The 25632-nt window shown below is 40.4% G+C and overlaps 1 protein-coding gene across 2 annotated transcripts in view; it reads left to right on the top strand.

The window, feature by feature from the left end:
* The first annotated feature begins 5466 nt into the window (after positions 1 to 5466).
* Positions 5467 to 25632, top strand: part of LOC135225014 (uncharacterized) — a 129366-nt gene continuing 109200 nt past the window's right edge. The window contains exon 1 of one of the 2 annotated variants that reach the window (XM_064264302.1): positions 5467 to 5532. The gene's annotated coding sequence lies outside the window, so the exon portion shown is untranslated. Of the gene's footprint in view, positions 5905 to 25632 lie in introns of both variants that reach the window. The other variant, XM_064264300.1, reaches the window with a different exon arrangement.

The raw sequence follows: 25632 nt of genomic DNA, 5'->3' as shown, positions 1-25632 counted from the left end.
ATTGGTTAGTCCAGGCCGAATCTCTAGAGAAATGTCTCCGGTCGAGGGAGATAGTTCTGTCTCTGTGTCGAGTTGGGCATTTATATCAATTTCGACAAGTCCAGTCTAATCCCGACAAGTCCAGTCTAATCCCTTGCCAGATCATGACTTATCTGGGGATTGTTTTTAATTCCCAGATTTTGAGGGCTTTTTCCGCTCCGAAATGGATAGACAAGCTTCTAAGTCTGGTCGAAGAATTTTTGTCCTCCATAATGCAGCCAGTTTCTCTTTGGAGGACTCTCCTGGGCCATATGTCATCCCTCATCCAACTGGTTCCCGGAGGTCGTCTCAGAATGAGGTCCCTTCAGTCGACACTTCGCCAGTTGTGGGATTTCGTGATAGTCGCCTCCTCTCCACAATGTCGGAAGGATCTCCGTTGGTGGATGCAAGTTCACCGCCTCAAGTCAGGGACATCTCTTCTTTCAGTTCTGCCGGACCTAGTGTTTTGGTCAGACGCCTTGGATCAAGGTTGGGGCACGCACCTGGGCTCCGAGGCCACTTCGGGCCTTTGGTCAGAGGAAGAGAGGATCATGTCAATAAATTGGAAGGAACTAAGGGCAGTATACCTAGGCCTTCTTTCATTTCAGGATCAACTGTTGGAGTTGGTTGTTGCGATCTTCGTCGACAACACCACAGCAGTCTCGTACTTAAGAAACCAAGATGGCACACAGTTGGACCTTCTCACTCAAGAAGCGCGATCAATCCTGTGTTGGGCAGAAGATTGGGATTACGTTGGTCCCTCAGTTTATCTTGGGCCATCACAATGTCTTAGCAGACGCCTTGTCGAGACCGTATGAAGTTCAAGGGTCGGAATGGACACTTGCCAGGAAGTCTTCGACAGCCTCAGGAAGAAGTGGCCTGTCACAGTTGATCTGTTTGCCACCCCACTGAATTTTAGGTGCCAGATCTTCTTTGCCTCTTACCAGACTCCTCAGAGTGCCGGGACAGACGCTCTTTTGCAGGACTGGGAGGGCCTTCAAGCCTATGCATTTCCTCCGTTCGCTCTGGTGAGGTCAGTCCTCAACAAAGTGAGAGCAACCAAGCGTCTGGATCTCGCCTTGATTGCCCCCTTCTGGCCACAAAGGAGTGGTTTCCCGACTTACTGGAAGCTCTGGTGGAGCCCCCCATTCGTCTGACAGAGAGACCAGATCTTCTCAAACAACCCCATTTTCATCGGTTCCATCAGAGGCTCCACATGCTCATCTTCATGCCTGGAGACTGTCAGGAGATTCTCCAAGCACGAAGGGTTCTCCTCCAGAGTGGTGCGACAGTTGGCCGACCTAGTCCGCAGTGTTCTCCTCCGACATGGGACATAAATAGTCCTTAAAGTCTTTAGGTTCCCTCTGTTTGAGCCTCTGAATACGGCCGATTTTAGGGACCTCTCTTCTAAGACACTCTTCCTTGTCTCGCTGGCTACGGTCAAGAGGGTGGGTGAACTGCAAGCACACACTTTTCTGGTTGCCAGATCTGGACAAGACATTATTTTGTCATACCTTCCCGGATTTGTCATAAAGACTGAATCGTCTGATAATCCCATTCCCAGGTCTTACGTGCTGAAGTCGCTGGTCGACTTTGTCGATAATTTAAATGAGGAATTAGTTCTTTGCCCTGTTAGGGCGCTCTCATGCTTTTTACGCTGCACAAAGGACATTCAGGGTCGTCCCCGTCATCTGTTTGTTTCACCTCGAAATGTCAAGAGACCTATATCAAAGAATGGTGTATCCTTTTTTCTCAGAGATCTTGTTATTAAAACTGGTGGTTCGGCTGCCTGTGAGGGCCAGACGCCGAGAGCACACAGTATTAGAGCAGTTGCTACACCAGTAGCTTTTATGAAGAACGTTTCGGTTGCCAAGATGGTTGAGGCGGCGACTTAGCATTCTAATTCTGTTTTTTGCCTCCTTTTACTTGAGGGATATTTCTCTAGTTCTAGGCAACCTTCGTTCCTTGGGCCCGTTGGTGATGGTAGGACAGGTCTTCAGACAGGAGAATTAGGTAGTCTTCCTGTTTTACGTTGGTTGCTACCTGTATATTATTTTTTCATTTTTGTTGTATATTTTTTTTTTTGTATTTACATTATAACTTATGGCAGTTTTTGGTTTAGTTATAATGGGAATTAGGCAGTTTGGTATTTAGGTGTTGTTGATGACAAGGTCTAGCTGCTTAACAACTCATGCTGCTTCCATTGTCAGTGTGACATGGGACCAGCCACTGGGTTGTCGGCACTGGCGACTATGCTTCTCCCAAAGTCAATGCCGACCTAGGACTAGCCACTGGTTCGCTTGTCCTGACGACTCACGCTTCTTCCATTGTCCTTCTGGATAGGGAATTAGTCGATGGATCGCCTGCTGTCATCTGGTGACTCGTTCACCATCTACTTTTTGTCTCACCTGTTTTCTCGGAGTCAGACACTTGTGCGAGATCAGGCGACATTTAGTAGCCCTGAGTTTCTTGCTGACGACGTCAGTTGCGTTGATACACCCTCCGATGATCGTTTAACATGAGACCAGGTTGGACTTCCGGCACTCGTCCTTCGGGACTGAGTCTCCTTTTTGCTCCTCGCTCCTTTCTCTTGGCACCAGAAAGCTCTAGTCAGGAGTTGCTCATGAGCCGATATCGCTGCTGGCGACGTTGGGTTGCGTTGATACACCCCCAGTGTTTGCTTAGCTTTGAATCGCCCAGGCAGTCCAGGCACTCATCCTTCAGGGAAAGAGTTGTCAATACCCGATCCTCTCTCTTGGCGCCAGACATTCTGAGAGAGCAGGTGTCGTTGTAGTACTTGATAGTCATTGGGGTGCAGCTTTGCTGTCCTCATTTTGTCTGACTGGTCACCTGGTCGGTCACCTGACTTTAGTACAGACTGACTGACTATACACTTACTCCTTGTCCTTTACTACCGCAGTTCTGCGGCATTATGGTAGGAGACTTGGAGTTCTTAGTATCTTAGACCTCATGTTGGGTTTTTTAACTGCTTATGATATATATTTCTTTGATTGTTTTATGTCCTATTCTGTCCGAAGGGGAAATTGTACTCAGGTTCCCCCCTCCTTTTCAATGTGGTTAATCGGGCTAGATAAATTATATTAAGGTAATGTTTATTAATATGGAATTTTTATTCTAAAATTAATATTAATAATACTTACCTGTATAATTTATCTAGTCCCACCCATCCTACCCCACGATCTGCCTATCACAACTGATTCAGGGAGGGTTTTGTATATAAAATGTCAACGGCAGCGTTTGCCAACTAGCGGACAGAATAGGAGGTAACAGGGTTGCCAATGTGGTAAATTTTGGTGGGGTTTTTGGGGATTTAGGGCTAGATAAATTATACAGGTAAGTATTATTAATATTAATTTTATAATAAAAATTCCATTTCTCAAGAGATGGAGGAGTTCTTGTGTAAAAATAGTATTAAGCATGTAACACCAGCTCCTTATCATCCATCCTCCAATGGTCTGGCTGAAAGGGCTGTGAGAACATTCAAGGAGGGCCTGGGAAAATTTAAGAAGGGAGATATTCAGACCAGAATTTGTAGATTTTTGTATTAACTATAGGAGGACTGTGAATTCTTCCAGCAGAAATAATGTTTGGTAGGAATTTCAAAGGTACTGTCGAATCAGTTAAACTGAAAGACAAATCTTAAAGGAAAATGAGGGATGAAATTTTCCAGGAGAAAGGTAAATTGTATAAAGTCAATGATGCTGTGTTTGTTCGTAATTTTGGGAAAGGTTCACCTTGGGTGGAAGGAGAGATTATGGAAGTACGTGGGTTGAGAAATTATAAGGTGGAAGTACAGGGTTTTGGTAATATTATTTGGACAAGACATGCAGATCAGATTATGTATAGATATATGGGTGACTTTAACTAATCCAATAAAGAAACGATATCCAATAATTCTAAGTCATCTGTAAATTTGAGTGATTCTAGTGCTTTCATTTCAGACACATAGAAGTAACTGTAAATAATGATAGTGAATGTTCAGTACAACCACCAATGTTAAGGCGATCCAGTCGAATAAGTAAACCTCCAGATCGACTTGATTTATAAATATATACAAATATGCTGTATTTATCATGTTGTTTTGTTTTCATATTTGTAACATATTTTGGAAGAAGTATTGATTCATTTAATTGTCTGATGTTTTAAATTGGAATATTATTGCTTTTCTAGGGATAAGGGATGTAGAGTTTTAGATAAAAAAAAGAAGGTAATCCTTTGTTAATTCTGATTCTATTCCCTGCTGTGAACGTCTTTTGTTTTTGAGTTCTTGGTTCCGTTGTTATGTTGTCAGGCGGCCGGTGTGCTGGTCCTTGGCAGCAAGTTGTAACGGATTTACAATAAACCTTGTATCCGGCCCTGTATTTAATTATGCTCTTCCTAACAGGACCTGTTATTCTATGCAAAATGTTAATCTCAAAAACCAGTAGTGTCTGTTCTTGATGTTTAGTGCCCAGGTCTCACAACCGTATAACTGTATAGTACTACTGTCCTGAAAATGGTGGTGTAAATTCTTAACTTAGTAGACCTTGTGATGTTTCTTCTTTTTAAAAGATATTGTAGACAGAAAAAGCATTTGTTCCCTGGTGTAATTCTAGCCAGAACCTTTCTCTCCATCTCATTTCTGGATGTTAAAGTATTTCCTAGATATTCAAATTCCCTTGCGTTCTCAAAATCTCCCATATTTTGTTGTTGTTGGTTGTTTCTTGACAATCTCATCGTTTTCGTTTTACTAACACTGATCTCTAGTCCCATCCTGGCAGCAGTTTTCTTAATGGTATATACAAACGTTCCATATTTTGTTTACTTGTACCTAGGAAATCAGCATCATCTGCAAATGCAAGGACTTTGGCATTTGTATCTCCCAAGATGACCCCACCATCCACTTCCTCGATACTCCGCATGATTTTCTCTAAGATTAGATTAAACAACATTGGAGATAGAAAGAATCTTCAAAAAAGTAGCCATGGGAATGGAAGTAATAAAAATGAAAACTTAAAAGACAGTAACGGAACCCACGGTAAAAGAAATGAGGCCAATATCTCTAACAAACATTTCATACAAAGTATACATGTCATTAATAGCAGAAAGAATATCTGAGAATAAATAAGTAATGGAATTTTGGAATAAGAAAAAAAAAATGTAGGCCAAAGGCCAAGTGCTGGGACATGAGATACCATTCGGTACTGAAAAGGAGACAGAGCAGAAAGGTTAAAGGTGAAACAGAAGTAAAGTTTTATTTAGCTCACTGTATGGAGAAGTTATGATGGTAGTTTATATTTGACAACGTCTCCGAGTGTTGCGTGAGAGAGAGAGAGCAAAATTGGTGGAGGAATAAATGTGAGTGGTTTGATGGCGGTCATAAGTGTGTGTGTGTTGTGGCAATCACCGTATACTATCAGTGGCGAGCGTGGTTACGAGAGTCCGGAGAAGTGATAGTCTGTGATCAGAGCCGTGATTAATAGTCGGTGGTTTTGGCAGTCTTAAATATTATTGGTCAGTTATTTTGTGTTTTTGAAGCTGTTCTTTGAGTTGTTGTTGGTATGTATGTTTGAAGGTGGTTGTGACTGTGTTGTTGAATTTGTTATGATTATGAGTTGTGTTGTGTTGTAGGTGAGCTGTTGAATGTTGTTGTTGGTGAGTAGTTGTGGTTCCTTGGAGTTGTGGGCGGTGTGTTGACTTGTCGTGTTATTGGTTTTTGGTACTGATAATGATTATTTGTGCAGTGGTCTTTTGTTGTAAAGTTATTGAATTGTTGTGTGGTTGTTGTCCTTGTTCGGTTTGTGTATTGCTACAAGGGCTAGCCTAGCCTAGCCTAGCTATACCTATCCAGTGGACAGCAGAGCAGCTCCTCACCCTGAGTGTGTGGTAAGTACAAGTGTGGTATTGAGTTTTTTTTTTTTTAGCTTTTATTTCTGCCACAACTGGTGCACTACGAAACAATTGTTAGGAGAGTGGAAAGTAAGAGGGATGAAAGGGGGTTGCAAGTGGGGACTGAAGGGACGCTGCAAAGAACCTTAAGTAGGGTAAAACATCAAAGCAGGCCACGCAGGCCAGCTACCATCAGTGCAAGCCACCCTCCGAAAAAGTACATTATAACGCGTCCTGACACCGAGATGGGCATCAGTCGCGACTTGTTGGTGGTGAGAAACGAGCTAAAGACCTCTAATCTCCTTTCGAAGTAAGTATTTTCCCAAAGTTAGAAATTAAGGCCAAATTTTAAGATTTAAACAGATTTAAACAGAGGGTACTGAAATGGCGCCCACGGCAGTGGAAATCTCACCAAAACGCTTTAGAAATTTTTACTTACAACTAAAAATGTTTCGAAGATTGACGCCATCTCGATGTTTACGGAGTAGCTTGTGTCAATAAACTAACCATTTCCTGTGATAAATCCGCACACACTTGTACCCACAGACGCTGGAGCACTTTTATCACAACAATCGAAACACGATTTCTCATCAACAACAAGCCAGGCGTAAACAGCTGTTGGGGTAGAAGATGACGAGAAGCGTTCTCTTGGCTAATTTTTAAATAAGTAGTAAAACATCAATATTTTTACATATTTATGATGATTAAATTTGAAAATATTCGTTATTGAAAAAGTAACTCGCCTCTGACTCAAATTTAAGTAATTATTTTTTCTGAATTAGAACGTTCTTTCAAGTTCTGTATTATGACGTCACGGCATCTTGACTTTCGTACCTATTGTAAATAATTGCTATACTCAACTGTCATTGCAGAACAGTTTACCAGTTATTCGTGCAGATTGTTATCAGCTATACATGTAATTGTTATAATCGTAATGCGCATATATATCTTTATTATTTACTTTTTGGATATATGAAGATGTTTTACTGCTGGATTATCGCCGTAGTGTGACGCAATCGTTTTCGTCCATGGGCCCTCTGTCTGTTTTCGCACCATAAGAAATTATGGGGCCGAATTTGCAATGACCAGAAAGTCGTTAAAAGAGGAAAGTTAGCATTGAGGGGCATATGTTTTGGACTGAGAAAAATACAAATTTATTCAATAGCTAGCTTGTAAAAAATACTTGGTTATAAAAACTTGATTGAAACAACTAAGCAGCATGTCTACTATGGGTTTCAGAGACGTGCAAGCACGTTTTTGGGCAATACCTATTTCTGTAACGAACACTCGTAACAGAACGAGATTTTGCTATAGTGCATTACACCCAGTGCCGTAATTTATAAGGGTATCGTGAATCACTAATCGTAAAGAATAACGACACTTGTCCTTGTACCAAGAGACAAAAACTCCATTATGCAGAAATGGATACGAACACGCGTATAAAGCTCCACCTACCCTCTCCCCCCCCACCCCCCCCCCAACCCCCCCCCCCCCCCCTCCACCGCCATCCCTTTTCTTCTTCGTTCCTCCGCCTTCCTTTCTCTCTCTCTCTGTTGCCATTCGGTATGTGTGACCCTCCAAACTGGGTATAAGACTACACACAAAACGTTGAAATTGGTGAAATTAGGCTATGTATTGGAAGTATATATACATAATATTAAAGCAATTTTATCATTATTGCATTACTATGACAACTAGAATTCATGGAAACAGTTTTATAATAATGGAACGGCGTATGTGTGAAGCCTCCACTAATGTGGCAACGATGATTTTGCCATTCTTAGCATGCAAACATTAAAGCATGCAACATTAAAGGTTACATTTATTTCTGGCATACGATTATTTTAAGAAATTCAAAATACTAATAAAGACTGAAATCAATGAAAAGTGCTAGCAAAAACAAAAAAGCAAAAAAAAAAAAAAACGTAGTCGTTCTCTATGCACTTTTCCGTATTCGTTCCTCTATGGTTTTCGGCAGCCAGATGTACGAAAACGTTAGAAACATTTGATTTTATCTACGTTAGAAATATCTGTAATTTTTCGGGGTAATTTGGTTGCTAAAAAGGGATAATATACTGAAATTAAATCAAAATTTTTAAATAACAATGTAAATTTAAACTAAATAACGAGTAAAGTAAACAGTTTAGGGAATAAAACTTTGCAGTTTCGTCGTCTGTCGTCGTCTGTCGTCGTCTGCTGTTTGTAATTGTGTTTATGGCGCGCGCGCTTAGAAAACCAGGAACAGCAACGGGTTTAAAGTGCAATGTGGAGTGAACTGAGACCAAAATGTGTATAATAACAATCAAATAAGCACTGTGGAGTTTCAGTTGTGATGGCAGTAAGGATAAAAACCGCCGATTACAAGGTAAGAATGAATTCAGTTCCAACCATAACCCCGGGAATAACAAGTTTCTACTTTCACTAATATAGGCAAACAAAATGTTGTTTTTATTGTGCTGATTACAACTGCAATCTTGAGTAAGATCAATAAACGTTACATACATACGCTAACTTGTTCAAATGAGTGCTGGGAAGGCTGGGGGGGAAAGATGGTGTCCGTCACTGATGAGAACCGTCCATGAAAAACGTAGCCGCCATATTGGATTTCAAAACTGCCTTGAAAACATAATTTTACGAAGAGCTCACATGCTTATTTTAGTTCGTATGGGCTTTCATATATCACAATATGTTGACGAAACTTCAGTCTTTTAAATGGTATGCTTAGAGTTGCAATTGTATTCATGTTTCACCAATTAAATATCGAGTGAATAAGACCCGTCCACCGTGATGAGGGTTGGCCTGAACTGATGTTTCCCCCTAATTCCCTGAGTGCACAACGTGAGGTGCACTGACAACATCAAGTGCCTACATGACACAAATGATATCATAGAAGAGCAAGGATGAGTCTCAGCAGGAGGAAGAGATAAAAGTAACCTCCTCTTACAGCAGTGATGTGTAGAACAAAGCTATAGAAGGAAGCAAGGGCTGTATGTTGGAGGTATCGAAAGATTTTAGGAAGTCTGACGACTTGGTAAAAGAGAGGAGCTAACAGAAATAATGAAAAACCATAGAATACCCCGCTGTAATTGAAGCAGTACCTTAAATATATGAAGATAACAAGCTAAGTATAGACTTAAGGAGTTAAGATATGGAAGAAAGAACGTAGCGAGTGGTATTAGACAAGCATGCTTGTCATCCACGACCTTGTTAAAGATGATAACCCGTGGCGGATCTAAAAATCTTTCATAGGAGGCACTTAAGATATATATGTGTGTGTGTGTGTAACATATAAACACATAGTTATTATTATTTTTGCTGTTGAAATAGTCAGTAACTAAGCACATTGTTGCTACTAAATCTGGAACTGATAATAACATATAAAAGAAATGGAGGAAAAGGGACTTAGATTTAGAGATGAAACCTCAACACAGGGTCATTACGTTTCATGGATGACAAGTTGGTAATAATAATAATAATATTTTGTTCATGAAACTTACCTGTCAGATATATATATAGCTGTATTTTCTGAAGTCCGACAGAAATTCAAAAACTTCCCGGCACACACAGTGGTCGGCCAGGTGGTTAGTACCCATTCCCGCGCTGGGAGGCGGGTATCAGGAACCAGTCCCATTTTCTATTCATAATTTCTTTTTCTGTCGCCGGTGCTGGAAACACCTGTTTTCAGTACCTCCGTCTTAGGATTTTGGAAACTTCATGGCCGCTAAATATCCTAATTGTCTTTTGATTTATTGACTTGGATTTGTGGCTAGGCATACGCTATCTTAAATTGTTTTGAATATGATTCATTTTTGTTTATCTGAATCTAGTTAGGCTAGTTTCAGAGGGTGTTGTCTGCTAAGATAGGGTGTGGCTACCGAAAGCTTCGGTAGTTCCGCACTCGATATGCACGAGGGCTATGTGTCTTGCTTCTTTGTTGAGATTTGTCATGTAAGGAGTGTGAGACTTTGTCTAATTCCATAAGGAAGACGTATGATTCATATGTACGCAATTAATCAGTAAACAAAGTCAGGGTAGGCTAACCTACCTGTAGACTATTTTGCCTAACCCTGTAGTATGGGCCTACGGGCCTATAAATATGTCTCGTGAGGTAATGCCCTTTACGTTATAGATTCCATCTGTATCTTGGAATCTAAGGTGCTCGCTCTCCTATCATTGTGGTGAAAAGTGCTACTTCTGTAGTTGTTACTCCGAACCCCCCCCTCCCCCCCCCCCCACCCTGTAATGTTCGCCTTCGGGAGCCCTAAACAGTTTTCTGTAGAGGGTATTGACCTTTCTCTGATACTCTATCGATTCGTAACTTAGAATCGAAAGTGCTGGCTTTGGAGAGCAAAAAGTGAAGTGGCTAAGTGCAGTGACAGTGCCCCTTGTGTAGTGGAGGGTGCGTCAGATCGGCCTTATTTCGCCTCTAGGCCGGGACCTCTGCTTGACTCCCAGGAACAGGGAGAGAGCATGTCGAAAGCCGAAGGAGGGTTACGAGGAACTCCCACCGATCTGACGTGCCTTCGGCAGACCTGAAGTTACTCCCAGGCTGCCAAAGTGCGTGCACGAATCCTGAAGGATTGCTTCTCGTCCTCCGAAGCGTCCTCCCTGCGCAGGGTTTGGAGCTTTCGGAAGGACTCGCGCCCTCTAAATAGAAGCTTTATAGAAGAGGACGTTTCACGTCCTCTCTCTCTCTCTCGTCATGCGTTGCAGTGAGAAGTAAGAAGGCGAAAACGTCCCCGCCCTGAACTCGTGTACTCTTGTTTTCCACCGAGGAAAAAAGGGAGGGTGGGGGGGAAAGGACAATTCAGTAATTATTGCAGGACGCTTTTTGAGCGCGGACGTCCTAGGCTTTGTTTGCTGTGAAAGAATTAAGAAGGCGTTCCCTCGCCCCGCGTATTCTCACACGATCAACCCTTCACCTGAGACTGCTTCGTGCAGTCGGTTTTCTCTCCGAGATGTCTAATGCTCTTCCTGAAGGCAGTTTTCGCTTGCATTGACGCCTGTCAGGAGAAGCGTGACGCTTTTCTGCACGTTTTTTTTGAACGCTCGGCTTGGACGGGACGTTCGGATGGACGCCAGGCGCGCGCGCGGGTGCACGCCAAGCGCGCACCAGTAGACGCCGAGGCCGAGCGCACGCCAGTGGATACCGAGCGCGAGCGGCGCGCGAGAGTGCTCGCTGCTCGCCAGGGTGGACGCCGAGCGGGCGCCGCCGAGAGTGCTCGCTGCTCGCCAATGGACGCCGAGCGTGCTCGCTGCTAGTCAGTGGACGCCGAGCGCGCACGCCAGGTGTGTCGCCTGGCTGAACGTTTCTGTTGAAGTCTTCAAGCTGATTTGGGCCTAAAGATTTTTTACCTAACTTCGGTGATCCCTTCTACATCGCCTGCGAAGAATGTGAAGTAAGCAGTGCTTCGGAGGAAGCTTAAAGTGAAAAGGCAACTTCGTTTTCGAAACCCAGCAAGACCACGGGTTTCGTGAATTATAGAGGTCTTTGTCAGTAATATTGCTTTTCGTAAAGTCCAGGATTGGATGGAGTTATGGAAAGCTCAAGGAAAGATCTCTTTTGCTCTACCGCAGTCAAGACTTTGCGGTAAGGCAGCTATGGGTTATGTAAAAGCTCGACGTCCTGCACGTCAGGACTCTCGGCTACGTTCAGTAGGATTCTTGCAAAGGCACTCATCAAAAGGAGGAAAGCGCAAGACAGGACTTCCTTTGCCATACTGCCAATAAATTTTGATACGGGAGAGGAAGCTGGTTGGAGAGTTTCTTCCTCTTCCCAGGATAATTTTGTTTTTCAAGCTTTTTTAGCCCATCTGAAAGGGCTTTTCAGATGATAGATTTTGTTAGTTCCTAGTCGGGACTTACGCTGCCGAATTGAACATCGTCGTTCTACCTGTCGTAAGCCGTCTCTTAACAGGATTCTTGCCCCTTCCTCGTTTGAGACGGGAATCGCAAAATAAAAATGCTCGACTTCCTGGATTACGTTTGTCAATTCAGTGAATTTCCTTTCCCCCATTGACAATATACTATCGTTTTTTCAAGTAAGTGGGTATCCCCTCATTGACAAATTATCTCTTTGTCCCGTAAATGGGTTAGTTCTCATTGACAAACTTCTCATTAACTTTATATTGCGTAAGCGGATAAGCTCTTATTGACAAGATTCGGAAGAGCTCTCATTCATCATTCGCAGACTCGTACAAGAAATAGACTTGTAGACTACGTCAATGAACGCTTATGTCCAATAAACATAAGAAGCTTGAGCTGTCCGCTTCAATTCTCTTGAGTTTTGTTTATGAACTTGCCTGTCCAGATTATGTATGTAGCTGTATTTCCGAATTCAGCTATAGTGTATTATGTCTGCCAGGTAAGTATGAAAAAACTTTATTGCAATATAATATCATATTTTGCCTTGCGTTATTTTAACTACTGGTTGGCTCAAGTCATATACGCTTGCTGTAGTTACCTCTCGGATGGCAAAACGAGAGGTCTATGGTCTATTAATTTTAAGGACATTTAATCGTTACTCCTGCAGCCTTCCAGGAGTTTCCGATTTATCTTTTACCGTTGTATGGTAGTGTTATGACACACAAACGCATCTATATATTTAGCGTTTTCTGTTTCGCTTAAATATACCAGCTTGAGAGTCTCTTTATGCTAAAAATTACGGACATATTTCTTCGTAGAATAGGGTAGCTGGCAACCCAGGCATAAAGTAAGAGACGACGATCGTAAGCTGCTGCTGTCACTGTCCTCTCCGCCAGTCCAAACGAGGCAGTACCAGCTACGTTCGCTGTCATGCGCTGTAGGTTACGTCTCTCTCTCCTGGCGGGATTGACTGACTAACCGTATCTCTGTGCTGGCAGTTACGTCTCTCTCTCTCCTGCGGGATTGACTGACTAACTGTATCTCTGCCCTACAATCACGGACTTTAGCCTTAGATTGAGGGGATTTCTTACATGAATGAATAAACATTGCATTCGTTTTGCCTTACTATGTTCTCAGAGATATCTCTTACTCCTTTCGGTGCTCGTTACCGCACGGTATAGGACTACGAGTCTACCGCAACATTTCACTATTATATGCTCTCCTGCTTAGGCAAAGCGCAGCCTTTTTTATAGAAGTAAACATACTGTGTGAGGGAATGGGATGAGCTTGCTGGGGACCATTTCCTTCCTAAAGAAGTTTGTTTCCTGAATATACTGCAATTCAGACCTCTACAGTTTTTTTCTACCGGGAAACTGAAATTTTATTAAAGATCTAGGAATGATTCTGAACATCTCTCGGTGCGTTAAGTATCACTTGAGGTGATAGAAAGAAGGTGCCGGACATCTGGAGAGGGTTTCAGATGTCCTGGATCATAATCTGAAAGAAGTGGAAGCAATTCTGTCGTCCCTCCAGTCCTGGAAACGAGTTTTTTGGAACCAGTGGTCCATATCAACTCTGATCTTCCACAGCTCTCTCATATCTTAGGAAGTATCTTCTCTCGGTCCCTGTTCGGGTTACGAGAAAGAGCCTATTATAACAACAGACGTAGAATGTAACGATCCTCTAGAGGTTCGTTACAGGATTGCAAAAGTCCGTACGAATCGTCTCGATCGACGGCAGCAACTACTGACTTCCGAGTGGAATCTTTCTTTAGAAGTATGTTGAGAGTTATGGAGACTTTAGGAACGTCCTTTCATACATCTCTTCGCTATGATATTGAACAGGGATAGATGTTTAATCTTTTCCCTTTTTTTTTCAAAAAACAAAAAAAAAAAAAAAAAAAAAACAAAACGCTTGAGGAAATGTCTAATTAAGATGATTTATACCATCACAGGGAGCGACAATGACGCTAATCGCCCCATGTTGGCCTTCAAGATCCTAGATTCACAGAGGTCACGTCCTTCCAAGGACCTTTTCCGAGAGAGTCGGTCTACTTTATCACGAAAGGTACCTATAACCTCTCCACTCTGAGTCTGACTACGTTCAGACTATCGAGATGTTGACAGCATAAGATTGCCGTCTTCCCTTTCCGTTTGAAGAATGGGATAAGCTGGCAGTCACAACTATTAAAGAATACGCAAATATGTTGTTGACGGCCTTTGGGCTCAGAGATTTGCTTCTGTCAAACAACAAAGCCCTTCACGATCTTTGAGTTCTGTGGAATCTCGAAACTCGCTCACCCATCTACTTTTTGTCTCACCTGTTTTCTCGGAGTCAGACACTCGTTGCGAGATCAGGAGACACATAGTAGCCCTGAGTTTCTTGTTGACGAAGTCGGTTGCGTTTACACACCCCCGATGATCGTTTAACATGAGACCAGGTTGGACTGTCAGGCATTCGTCCTTCGGGACTGAATCGCCTTTTTGCTCCTCGCTCCTTTCTCCTGCACCAGTAAGCTCGAGTCAGGAGTGGCTCAGGAGTTGATTCGCTAACGACGTTGGGTTGCGTTCATACCCCAAGGTTTTGCTTAGCTTGAATCGCCCAGGCAGTCCAGACACTCATCCTTCAGCGAAGAATAGTGCCTTATGGTCTTCAGGGTACAGCCTTGCTGTCCTTGATGCGTCTGACTGGTCAACTGGTCGGTCACCTGACTTTAGTACAGACTGACTGACTGCATGTCCAGATCGAAGCTTTCAATATGGAACTTAGACATAGTCTGAAGTTCTTGATGTCAAGCATTCGAACATCTCCTACCTGTTAACTCTTGCACGTGATCAGGAAGGCCCTTTCTAACCACCCTAGATACGACAAAGAGGGTTAGTGAGGTTTTTTTTCAGCCATCGTCAGAAGTTTTGGCATTAGAGAACACAGGCGGTGCGTTCTCTAAGCCTTCCGTTGTGGCCTAAGAATGGAACCCGTCTTGTTCTTGGGCCAGGAGCTTGGAATCAAGGATGGCACAAGTTATTGGGCAGGAGCCAGAGAGAGTCCTGTGCCCTGTCAGGTCTCTCAAGTTTTATCTACATAAAACTCAAGAAAGTCGAAGTCGTACGGACAATCTGCAGTGTTCCGAAAAGACCAGACTTGCCCATATCGAAGAACACCCTGGCTTTATTGTTAAGGAGTTCTTTCAAAAAAAAAAGATCCTTCATTGTGGGTTGGCACAAAAGATTTGAAATCTTTTGATTTGAATGCTCACGAGGTGAGGGCGCGGCCTCGGAAGCATTTCAACAGAGCATGGCACTCAGCAACATCCTGAGTACCATGTTTTAGCGAAGCAACTCTGTGTTCAATTCACACTGGCCCGCCCTGCGAGATGTGAAGATGGCATATGAGAATCTGCTGCTCGCTAGGGCCATACGTGTCTGCAGAACACAATCTTGGGGGCAAGTAGTACCACTCATCCTATCCTGTAGAAAAATGGTTAGGAAGAGCTCTTAATTTAGTAGTTGAGTCGCCGACAACGGTGACTTCTTAACTCTTAAGCCTTAGTTAACACACCTTAACTTTGGCTAGGTTGGTCAGGTGGTGATATATATTTTTATATATATATTTATTTTACTTCTTAGCCCTCATGGTATGGTCAATATGGTCTAGTCACGTCGTGGTCTCGCCCCCTGTTGACAGATCATCTGGAGTGCACCAGCTATATAGGTCTCTACCTCGCTGGCAACTCTAGTAGCACAAGCAGACTTACGTGGCAATAACCACGAAGCCAGCAAGTGCTAACAGGTGGAACCAAGATGTAAATCATCTGCATGCATTTGTTTCCCAAAATCCTTCTATTCTGTCCCTTCCCACCTCCAACGGTGGGATTCAGCTATATATATCTGACAGGTAAGTTTCATGAACAAAATGATATTGTTATGATACAATAAAGTTTGTTCATACTTACCTGGCAGATATATATAATTAAGTACCCACCCACCTCCCCTCAGGGGACAGTGGAAATAAAATTATGAATAGAAAATGGGACTGGTTCCTGATACCCGCCTCCCAGCGGCGGGAATGGGTACTAACCACCTGGCCGACCACTGTGTGTGCCGGAAGTTTTTGAATTTCTGTCGGACTTCAGAAAATACAGCTATATATATCTCTGCCAGGTAAGTATGAAACTTATTGTATCATAACAATATCATATTTATACATACATACATATATATATATATATATATATATATATATATATATATATATATATATATATATATATATATTTATTATATATTGCTACTTTCAAAATGCATATATCCCCTCTTAGACTGTATAAAATGTTATGTAGATTTTTGGCAACATTTTTTCAGATTCCTAGATAGCTTAGAGATAGGATGTTTTAAATGTGTGTTCAGATTTCACTTAACATGATTTATAAAAAGAATATATATATAAGTAGAATGTAGAAAGAGAGAGAGTATCTTTGTCCATTCAAAGCTAGAGTTGTTTTTCCTAATCTGTCAACACGTTTGATAAGAGAGCTCGAGTCTTCGCGTTGTTATCAAAACATGTCAGTCTTAATTATCGCTCAACCTCCGTTATGATTCGGTACGTGTCTGTTGAGCAGAATTGTCTTGTACGCGTATGTCTTTGGTCAAAGCCACGTGCAGATTACACATTTTGTATGCAAAGATGCGTAAGATTTCGAAGCTTCTGGAAGCATTATTGCCCAAAATGTTTTGTCATCTCCCCTGTCCAGCTTCCGTAAGGGAGAAGTTTTTCTTTTGGGCTTAAAGACTCAAATCATTCACATCTCTTTCTCCATCGCATAGCACTTTTGTTGTTAGAGTAACATAATGATTTCTTACTTATTGAATGGTCACTCGTAATTTTAAATTTCAGATTTGATATTTCTTCGAGTTTGTTTAGTATTATTTAGTGTTTTTTGTGGAATCTGAACAAACGTTGTTGTAACGGTGCCTGGTTTTGTGAAAGTGTGAAACAAGCTGCAGCAAGAAAGAAAGAAATTGGTATACCAAAAAGGTAAAGTGTGTTATATTTTTATCAGTTGCAACTAATAACTAATAGGAACAGTGGTTAGGTAAAAACTAAAACTAATAACAGATGGTTACGAAGGTTTGGTAAAAACTAATGGTTACAATATATTGAGTGAAAAGATTTACACTTTTACACATTGCAAATTTTTGTGTTTTGTGTTTATTCATTTGAAGTGATTTTTGTGTTTTGTGCATTTGTCCATTTTCTTGTTGAAGGGTGTCTTTTTATTTTATATTCTGTGGATTAATACTTTTTGAAATTGTGATATTTTCTACATTTTTCTGTATTTTCATTTGCATTCACAATTTAATTAACTTAGTTATTTTCATTGCTTAATCATTGCACATTTAATTAAATTTAACACTTGTGAATTAATTTGCATTTACTTAGAATTCTTTTCAAGTTTTATTGTTGTTTAGCACTTGTGAATTAATTTCCAAATTTCAATTATTGCGTAACACACTTGAATTTTGATTGAATTAATTTTCTTGAATTTTGTAATAAATTAATTTTGATTTTATCTTACTTAATTGATTTAAGAATTAATTAAACTTTACTTTGTTTTCAAGTAACAGTAATTTTCCCTGATATTGTGAATTTCACTTATAAATTTTGAGTTTAATAATAAATTTTTTTATTTAAAATTTTTATAAGTTTTCTTTATTTTATACCAGTATACGTATAATTATATTGATGTTAGGTAGAAACATAGAGTGGTAATTGATCTGTTTTCCTTCAAGTAACTTGAAGTGACTTAGAACCAGGGAAGTACTTAGACTTCTGAAATCAGGGAAATACTTAGACTTTTAAAGTTGTTGATGGAGTGATGCCCTTTGATTAATTTAATCACTTACAAGATTACCTCACACCTGTTTTGATAAACTTAGTCTGATTTTCTGCAATACTGATAAGTTGTTAAGGGATCACTGTTGCCTTTAGAGTATTCAGTCGTTTTAGTACCTGTGATGAGGGTTTAGGTGTCTGGGCTTTTGGTTGTGAGGTATCAGTTAATGAATGGTAAGTGTAGTAACCAGATACTTGGCACTTCGTCACAATATATATTATATATATATATATATATATATATATATATATATATATATATATATATATATATATATATATATATATATATATATCTATATATATATATATATAATCTTCCGCTTTAGCGAAAGATTGTGTGTCTTTTCTTACGACTGTTATTCGTAAGCATTGTGGTTCTGCTTCTCATCTCGTAGACGTGATATCTAGTTGGTTCTTCTTTAGAATAAGGGAGATGATTCAAACAGAGGAAGTTGAAATCTTAAACAGCTTTATTTCTCAACTCCATCACTAGAGATGGTTTGGTCAGATGACCGCTCCGTTTCGTAACTAGCAAAGAACTAATATTACAAGGCATCGTGTCGATAGCAAAACACTAGCTATCTCAGCGATTTACACATAAAATGAATACGTAGTCTGCCGGCTCGGAAGTCATGAGTACCCGGTGCGGGTTAACAGGTCAACCGCTTCCCATGGAAGGTGTTGTGATCAGTTGACAAGATACATAAACTGATGATATACCCAAATGCAAACCAGGCTACTGCAAGCATTGCAAACATGATCTAGATTCGGATTGTCACGTAGGACGCTCCTAATTCACCAATGACCCCTTAGGTCGTGGGTTCTATTTACAGATATGGAATTATCTGTTATAATTAATGTATTTATTACATTAGGCTCGGACAGCTACCATTCAAGCCTTGAATAACAAAAGTTACTTTAAACATGGTTTCTTAGGAGTGTGCCCGTAACATATATTTAGACATAATCATAAACAAGTGATTAAGTGCATAAAAGGTTTTGTTACATACCCTTTTTGGACATATTCATAAATAAAGAAAAATGCATGGAAAATATAGATCCATGTTTGATATATATATGGCATATAATGTAAATAATGATTATTAGGTACCAGAAAAAATTAAAAGGTTAACATGTATACATGAAGATTATAGTAATAGGTAACCCGATTAAGAGTAGTGGTTACTCTGTAAAGATACATAACATGATCATCGATAACTGTTCAAGAGTACTTGTCACTCTTTGTAAAGATATATAATTGTATAATTGTGCACAGATATAAATTCCTGGTACGTACACGCACCAACAGTTTAATATATAGGGCTTCAATATTTTATTAGGTGCCCAAAAGATACTCTTATGTATTTTAATATATAGGGCTACAATATTTTATTAGGTGCCCGAAAGATACTTTTAACTGTTCAAAATGCAAAGGCTTAGAGTCTCTTGTCCTACATATTGCCAGCATACAGACTGCTTTTCACACACAACACAATTCCAGACAATTTTCCTCGGAACCAGGTGAAATGGCCAGTTTCAGATGGCTCTGAAAGTAAACGCTTTTAACGCAACAGGAGTGTTGTCTGGACGTGGCAGAACGTTCCTTTGAAGATCCGTCTGTGTTCGCCTCAACCTATGCCAAGCAAAGATGTTAACGGCGATAATAATAATTGCCGTAACACAAAACACGGCTAGAAGCACGTAGAAACGAAGATTTTCTCCTGCACAAGTCGGCGACGTGTGGTCCATCTCAGCCAGTTGCGTCAAACGATGAGCCACCCACGCGTTGTATGGGAGAGGTAGTGATGGGATAATTGCAGTCGCCCACGTATAGTTGGCAAAATAGGTCCTCTCACGTATTATAGTGTGGACCCCTCTGACCGTGTAGTTCGTAGATGTCCCGGTACAACCGTCGGCTGCGACAAAGACCTGGGAATGGGCTGTGGTCCCATCCGGACATGCCACTTGAAAACCTTCCCTGTCGTATCGGATCCACGAGCCGTTGTTCAGTCTGTAATTGAACTTATTACTGTCAAAGGGATAAAGTTTCTTCAGACAACCTTCGCGTGTATGGGAGAGAGAACCGTTTAGCACTATGCCTAACTCACATGAATCCATTGATATAGGATGGAATTCAAAAGAGTCAGCTGTACAAACTTTATTATTCATGGCTTCTGAACAGTGAGTGAATTTATCTAAGTCTTTAATGACTGTATATGATTTCCTATCAGGGGGAATCAATACATGTCCCGTCAAATTGGATATTACTGGACTTGAGTTATTCGTCATGAAAGTTGGGAACGGTGCTATTTTGTATGATTGCCAGGCATCGGAAGAATCAAAGGGAATGGTTATCAGAATCCTGTAATTTTCAACGCTTACCGATATTAAGCTATAATAAAACTCTATTTTATGGGCGTCTAATAAAGGAATATAACCTAGTTTCTCCCGTCCGCTCTCCAAAGTTAAAGTCAGATCTTTAATAGGCATAAGGTGTGGAGATAACTCACCCTTTGTCGCTAGCATAATAGCTTCTACATAGTCCTTTGATTTCTCAATAAAATGTGATAATTTGGTACGGATATGATCTATTTTCGAACTATAATAAGCTAACGTAGCCAGCAAGTGTTGTACTTCCATAATCTGATCAATATTACTAGAATGTTCGTTCACCAAACTCATTATTTGATTGATTGAGGATAACTGGCTACGCAGTTCGAACAAAGCTAATTCGGTTTTATGTTGCAAAAATTCAATTCTCTTATTTTGATTATTTATCTTAAGGCGATTTGAAATTCCTAAGCCTAAACTTGCAACAGATCCCAAGATGTTTAATCCAGCAAATATAAGCTGGTTGCGACGTTCGAGAGTATTGTGCCGCACAGACCACATCAGCAGGTCTCGAGCAAGTTCTTCTGCCTCGGCGGTTTTATTCTGCAAGTCGTATGATAACATATCCGCGACGCTGATGGTTTGAGCTAGCGAAACCTCTGAGTTAGCATGAAAATGACGTTGGTGCATTTCCTTTAACGAAACAGCAAACCTCAACAGGTCACTCTTTAGGTTAAGGACGTCATCCTCAGGCAGAAATATCGCCTGCATATCGACTTCTATGACTATATTGCTTGCGGTAATGAAAACGTCTTCTGTTCTTTCTATAATAGTGCCATGAGTAAAATCTAATTCTTTTGTTTTAGCGCTCTTCCCACACGACAAAGATGTCTGAACGAACAATGTCACTCCTAACAATAACAGATTCATTTTGGAAACCTGCAATGAGTAAAATATGTAATAACTCATGTTAAAGAATATGGTTTACATACAAATATGATATATATATATATATATATATATATATCTATATATATATATATATATATAACTTATTATACAAGTTTCATTGATACAAAAATTTCCCTCACCTCCATCTACCCTTCTTTTTAATTTCTGATATTGTTTGCCAATGGAACGATTCCTCAATCAGTGGGTTGGGATACGTTTTGAACCCTAAATCTATTGGCCGTTAATGTTTCTAAAATGTTAAACGGGCCTTCAAACTTAGGTGTCGGTTTGTAGTTTAAACCTTTACGTACGTATACTTGTATGTATACCTTATCACCCACGGCATATGTTTTAGTTGGCTTAGCTATTTTATCATGATTTCTTTTCATTATAATTTGTGATTCTTCTAGATTCTTACGAAGTATATTATAACGACTTATGCTTGCATCCATAACATCCTTTAGAGGATTTGATAAATTGGTTGTAGGCGTTAATACATGGAAAGGCGTTCTAGCTGGGTACGTACAGTGCCTCGTGCGGCGACATTTTAATAGATACATGTTATGAGTGATTGAGAGTGCTTAGTACCGCAGGTATGGCAATGTCCCAGTTGGGGTCCATCCCCCCTAAGGTGACCCTTAAAATGTTTCAAAACTTACGATTTGCTCTTTCCACTAGCCTGTTAGACTCTGGGTGGTAGATCATGGTATTGATTTTCTTTATGCAAAGGAATTTGAACACACAAGGATTAAGGAAGTGATTATTGAATTCTCCGCCAGAGTCGGATATGATCATGTGTGGGAATTCCATGTTTACAAATGTAGCACTCGTAAAACTTCCTAGCGCACTCGCTGCGGTTTTTGTTTTTAAGCGCTATCAGTCCTGTATATCGAGTTCAAGGCATCTATGATTACTAGGATGTGCTTATTTCCTCTGTCTGACTCGTAAAACCCTGTTAATAAATCTAAGTGTACTCTTTCAAAGGGTTGATTTGGCACGGGATAAGCCCCTAGGCTGACAGGTGTCTTCGTGTGCCCTTTGTATTCTTGACAAGTGCGACAATTAGCTATGTGCTTTTTTATATCTGTAAGCATCGTATGCCAATAAAATAAGGATTTGGCTTTCTTTGACATGATGGAAAAACCAGGGTGTCCATGGCAATGGATTTGCATGCAACCAATTTAAGACGTGGGTATGAGTTGAAATCGGTACCCCACCACCTGGTCGTTTTTATTCAGCTGTGGTGTGTTGCGGGTTTTCCTCGTCACGGATCTACACAGGATATTATCTTTTGATTATATAATTCTGCTGCTTATACTTTATATATTCCTTTTCCTTAGGATTTCCGTTTAACGCGTTTATGATTTTTTCTAATTGCTGATCTTTTCTTTGTTCCGTCTGTAATAGTTCAGCACTCCAGCCCAGATCTTCCTGTTCAGATATAGTTTTAACAATAGGCGTGGATATTGATATATCTATTAATTCAGCTAATGGCTCCGTACAAGATGACGAGGGGTTGCGTGATAATGCGTCAGCAATGATATTTGCTTTCCCAGGTAAATACCCGATCCTCGCGCCAAAGTCTTGGATGATCATATGCCACCGAGTTCGTTTAGGGCTGTGACTAAAGCCTTTAAAGAAGTCGGTTAGGGGCTTATGATTAGTGAGAACCTTGACGGGATAACCGTATATTATGAACTTAAATGCACTAGTAAATTAACAATAGCGAGCCCTTCCTTGTCTATTACTGCATATTTATTTTCGGAAGGTCTCAGTTTACGAATAAAAAGCTATAGGGAAAAACTGTTTGTCATATTGTTGAAGCAATACACCACCTACTCCTAGGTCTTGAGGCGTCTGTTGCAATAAAGAATTCCTTACCGAAGTCAGGAAATTTCAAGATAGGGGAACTACACAGTTCATCTTTCAAGGTATCGAACGCCTGTTGATGTTTCTCAGACCATATGAAATCTACGCCCTTCTTTATAAGATCGGTTAGGGGAGCGGCTATGATTGAGTAGTTGCGTATAAAATGCCTGTAGTAACCACTACATCCTAGAAATTGCTGTAATCCCTTGACGTTAGTAGGTATCTGGAAAGTTACGGATAGCCGATACCTTATCATGGACTACTTTAAGACCTTGACTAGACACCGTGAAACCTAAATAGACTAGTTCTGTTTAAAAAAATTCACACTTACTTATCTTTACCCTTAGGTTATGCTGCCTTAGTCTTTGTAGCGCTAACTCTAATTTACGTAGATGTTCTAAGGTATTAGAAAAGATTACAAGGTCGTCCATATAGGCATGTAGGATATCTCCTAACAAAGTCTCCAAACACAATGTTGATCTTCTAGTAAAAGTTATGGAGCACAACGTAAACCAAAAGGCATACGCAAAAATTCATAATGTTCCCTGGCCGTGCTGAAGGCAGTGTATGGGATACTCTCTTTTTCCAACAGAATCTGGTGGAAACCTTTGAGTAAGTCCAAACTGGTAAAATATTTGTTCTGACTTAGTAAAGATAGTATATCGTCAGTACATGGCACTGGGAATCAGTCAGGGATTGTTTCCTCATTTAAGCGACGGAAGTCTACGCAAATACGCCAAGTTCGATCTTTTTTCGGTACAACTATTAACGGAAAATTATAAGGGCTGTTTGATTTCCTAATGACTCCTTCTTTTAGCATTTTACCTACTTCCTCATTTATCTCATTCTGGAATTTCATAGGAAGTCTGTACGAAGGTACATAGATAACTTTCTGTTTGTCTTTTAACCTTATTTGATGCTGATGACATCCGTTTTTCCTAAGGATCCATCCGTAGTGGAAAAAACATCATGATATTCAGTTAAAAGATTCAAAAATTTCTGCTGCATTTCTTCTTCTTGAATGTCTTTATTGATTTTATTTTTTTATAGATTGCAAAAGGGATTCATCCGCAACTGATTGAGCGTGATTGATCTCAGCTACCGGGTAAGAATGCGATGGTTTATAAACTTCCACATCCAAAGATATGTTGATTTTTGTGGATTACTAAAGTGGTATTCAAATTATTACAGACTTCGATGTTACATTGTTGTTGTGAGCCGACTGTATAAATGGCTTGTCTGACGGATAATCCGTGTGTTTTCAGAGTGTCGAAAAGGATTAACATTTCAGATCCCAGCAAGGTTTTCTTTACACGCACTAATATGTTCGAAATTACGTTCGGCTCAAGAGTTTGCGTGCAAGCTGATATTACGTGTGAGCGAGAATTCTGTTGGGTCGCATGGATTATTTCTTGGTTCATGAGACAAGTGATTGGTTCTTCAATGTATGTTACTACTCTATTTTCTGTCTCCTTATTATCTAAAACTGATTTTAGGGTATTAGAAGACTTATAAAATTTTCCTTTGATATGCACGCCGTGTTTTGCAGGGGCTAAGGTAATGTTTTGAGTGCCCATAGACGGGTATCCTATAATTACAGCGGGATACATATCAATGTTTTGTACAACGACAAAGGTATCGGAAAACGTGCGCTTACCAACCTTGTACTGAACATGAGTTACTCCTACCACATTTAATTCATTATTTCCTATACCCAAGAGTCTTACTCCGGACTTCTCTATAGGAAAGTTCGAAAAAAGCAAATGATGAGTCCGCAAATCCATGATATTACGTGAACTACCGGAATCAAAGAATAAGGTAAATGACTTATGGTCAAAATTTACTGCATGTAAAGTTGGGCGTAACTCATCTTGACTTATAATTGCGTGAATTTGTTGCAAATCTACGGGAACCTGCACAGATTTTTTGGATTCGGCTGTGTGTTTCATAGGAAAATCGATTGCCTCACAATGATCTGATAAATGATTAAATTGATTATTTGATACAAAAGATGTTGATATGAATGACCCAACATCGTCCTCTCCCCCCCTGGAGCTTACTATGTGGTATTTGCTTTGTTTTGCACTCCCGGAAAATTCGTCTGACCTTGCAAGTTCTGGCTAGACGGCCCAGGAACAGAGTTACTTGAAGCACGATTTGTTTGGTTCTGCTGTTGAGCAGCATTACTGTTCGCTTGTTTCTTTTTAAAGTACTGAGGACCCTTGTTTTTGTTTTCATTGGCAACTGTTTGCGTGTTTTTAGGATTCTGCTGTTGATTCCGCGAGAAGCAACGATTATATGAATGAGTGGAACTGTTGTGTATTGAACAAAAATGCATCCGACAGTCTGAAATCATGTGACCTGGTCTTTTACAGTTATAACAAACCATCCCTGCAGCTTGATTGTTATTGACCACGTTTACTTGTTGTGGTTTATTCTCATTTTTTGCAAAAACTTGAGTAAGCAAGGGATCAAGGTCAGTACATTTAGACATGTGTTTTTTGATCTGTTTATACACATCTAGTTCCGTACTGTTGGGCTGCAGCTTTTTGTCAAAACACCGCACTAAAGTTTCAGGCAACATAACTGTCATACACGTGAGGTAAATCAGACGTATAAAATCTTTCACGGCAATTCTGGAACTTGTAACCCACGCAGAGTTACTTAAATTTACTTGATATTCATTTAGCCGGTCGGCAATTAGCGCCGCCCGCTCTACAACATTAAGCTGAGTCATAGAGGCTTGGTTAAGGATGTTCCTTAAAGCCAGCACTACGTCTAAAGCCTCTTCACCACCATATACAGCACAGCACG

This window comes from Macrobrachium nipponense, chromosome 12, assembly GCF_015104395.2.
Source record: "Macrobrachium nipponense isolate FS-2020 chromosome 12, ASM1510439v2, whole genome shotgun sequence".
Lineage (NCBI taxonomy): Eukaryota > Metazoa > Arthropoda > Malacostraca > Decapoda > Palaemonidae > Macrobrachium > Macrobrachium nipponense.
The sequence above is the reverse complement of the archived record's forward strand: the minus strand, read 5'-3'. Positions and strand labels throughout refer to the sequence as shown.